The following is a 3,190-nucleotide window of genomic DNA, read 5'->3' as shown; positions in this document are numbered from 1 at the left end:
CTCTATTCATTTAATACCACACCACTAGTTTATACAAGTGTGATTTCATCTATTTATAGGAGCCCTAAAAACCGTGTAAATGCTCTATTGTCCACTGGTACAAAGGATGTTTGTGCCTAGCTGACAACTGTGTTAGGAAGCATGTAGTATTCCTTTCTTCATTGATAGCTAATTGCAGGAACACCCCTTTGGACATTCATTTTGATTAAACAAATGGAATGTTGGGTTCTCTAGATATTGACAAAGAATTAACCATTGATTGCACATGGGTTAACATTCTGCATTCCCTCATTGTCACGTATGGTCACTTTTCAGCTGCCAACTCGTGTCCTTCTCTGTTCAACTTCGTCTTCGATGTCAGTTGAATAGTGTCGATTGATGTAGACAACACTGAAAATCATCATGGTTGTAATGGAGCACGATTTGTCTAAGCGTTGTGTGCTGCTCTAGCCTTTGCTGGTTCCTCAGTTACTGGTTCTTCTTGGATTACTCTTGCTGGTTCTGCATACATCCCATGCTGGTAAGAATTAACCTTGAAACTTGAACTATCTTGTGCTGACAGTGAAAGCAGAATATGAAACACTTAGAAACTGCAAACAATGTTGTTTAATAAATAAACTTATGTTGTCCTGCACATTACAACTAGTGTTTATAACTATGTTTTGTCATAACAAAATCCTTAATTCTGTAGGGGACTCAACACTAGCCTTCTACCCAGCAACTGACAACCTCCAGTTGTACTTTTACTGTATTTCTTATAACTTGCAAAGTCTGCATCTAAATAACCAATTAGATTGAATTCTTGGTCTTTGGGAAACCGGCGACCTAGAGAATGCAAACTGGAAACCCAGAGATCAAATGTCGACACAGAGAATGAAAACCTGTGAGCAGGAAACAAACTGGTGACTCATTTGGCCAGATTTTCGTGCAAACTTGCGACTCATGTGCAAATTGGCGACCCGGGGATTCAAACCGGCAATCCAGAGCTTTCAAACTGACGACTCATCAACAAACTGACGACTCATATTGCTCATAAATAGAAGGACAATCGTATCTCGTTTTAACACATACTTCCAAACTCTCTCAAGCATTCTTTAGTTTCTAGAAATATAGTAGTTATAATGATGTAATAATCGAGGTTCAAGAGTTGTTTTTTTCCTCTAGTAGTGTGTAGTTAGTTATGTTTAATAAATGAAGTACTTTTGGAAGCATTATCAAGTAGTGGTTTACTTCACAAATTCAGGTATTTGCTATGTCTCTTATTATTATGAATCTGAATATTATAATGAACCTTGTGTTCATTATAATTATTATGAGATAAATTACTTCTTGTGTTTATTAAAAAGGTAAGTTTTGGATTTTTTTACTATCGTTTTCATTTAAATCAGAATAAGTCTTTGATTCAATGTTTCATGAACAAAGTGAGTTTTTGTTAATTTACGTTGAAGTTTATCCAACTTGTAGTGTGGTTAATTCTGCATGTGTTTTTAACTATTCTATGTCTTAAAATCATGATGGTCGGTGTCCTATAAATTGAAAGATTATGCTAGACACGGAGTATAAGATTCGAGATAAATGGATTTTCATAAACTACGATAAATATTAATATGAAGAAACGTCGGGTTATTTATGATCAATGAAACAAAATAACATAACAACACTCTTTAAACAAATGGCTTGATACGCAGTCGATGTCGTTTTCAGCCATTTGGTAAAGTTTAACATTATGAACTTGTAGTCTAAAAAAACCAGTTTTATACGCAGTCGATGTTGTTTTTAGTTAGTTTATTAAATTCAATATTTTATATTTGTACTCCAAGGTTTTTATAAAATATAAGTCATTAACACTTATTTTTTGTATTTAAATGACGAATATCTATCACTTCATTAATAGTCGAAAATCATTCTAAACTGCTAAAACTAACCATTTCCAACTTAATCCAGTAAGAATGTGCTTCTTAATTCTGATCAGTGTTGCCAACAGTTCTAATCTTTCTTGTTACACTCTCGCTCGAGTTTTAATAAGAGATTATGATTCGAAGTTGGTTTTTAGGTTGGTTTATGTTATTATATTATAGATACTTTCCATTATAATAACCCTATATTTTTATCACTGTGACACATTAATTGTTAATCATTGATCTGGTTTCATGTTAATCAATTAATGAATAAAATTATATTATTAAACAATAAAGTGATAGTATATCCATTGAAACGATAGTATTTTATAATCCGTATAAACAAGCATCTACCATTAGAAGTACCTCTCTATTTATTTTAATTTATGTATTTTACTTATCACATTTTAACACACACACACACATAAATTTATTCGAAACAAAAATCAACAAACCAAATCAAAGCATCTAATATATATTAACTAAAAAAAATTTCTGATTAAATGTAAACGACTCCTAAGTAATACTTAGTAGTTACTAATCTTTACAAAAAGTGCAAGTAAGAATATTGTGATTTAGTACATCCTGCAGTTATAAATTATAAACATAAAACCTACACGAAACTTCCGCACAATTCTCAGTTGTGTTGGGCGATGCGACTGCCGAAATTGCTTTTATAGAAAACAAGAAAAAATAAATAATAAGACAAACGGTGGCACATCAATGGTTTTCTGGTGTAAGAAGATGGTAATCATGTGTAAGAAAATGGTGGTAAAGAAAATGTGATGATCCAATCTACTAACTGTAGATTGGATTATAGCTCAACGGTTTTAATATCGAAAGACTTACTTCCCTATGCGAAATTGGGCGTGAAAGTATGGCATATTATAGACGTCTTGTTTGACAGGTTTAAAAAGATGCGTAATTAGGAGATTGGTTCTTTTTTGGCGAAAAATACATATTTTATTATATATAAAAGAAAAAAGATAGAGAGATCTAGTAGTGTTACAATTGGTACAGAATTCCCAATGAAATCTGCAAATTACACTACGCTTTCAACAAGAACCGCAATTGAGTGAAAGGCCACTTAACAAATTGTGACTTATACAATTGAAAACATACAAGATCATATACAAACATCAATCCGATACAACCAATAAAACTTGAAACGTAACCAACTGCCAGAAAACCTAAATCCTACAAAGTTTCCAAACCCAAGTTGTAGCTAGCAACGGGAACCACACTCCACACACCCCCAGTAAACAACCCTCATACGTGCACCGAAAACCTAC

This window comes from Rutidosis leptorrhynchoides, chromosome 11 (assembly GCF_046630445.1).
Source record: "Rutidosis leptorrhynchoides isolate AG116_Rl617_1_P2 chromosome 11, CSIRO_AGI_Rlap_v1, whole genome shotgun sequence".
Taxonomy (NCBI): domain Eukaryota; kingdom Viridiplantae; phylum Streptophyta; class Magnoliopsida; order Asterales; family Asteraceae; genus Rutidosis; species Rutidosis leptorrhynchoides.
The sequence above is the reverse complement of the archived record's forward strand: the minus strand, read 5'-3'. Positions refer to the sequence as shown.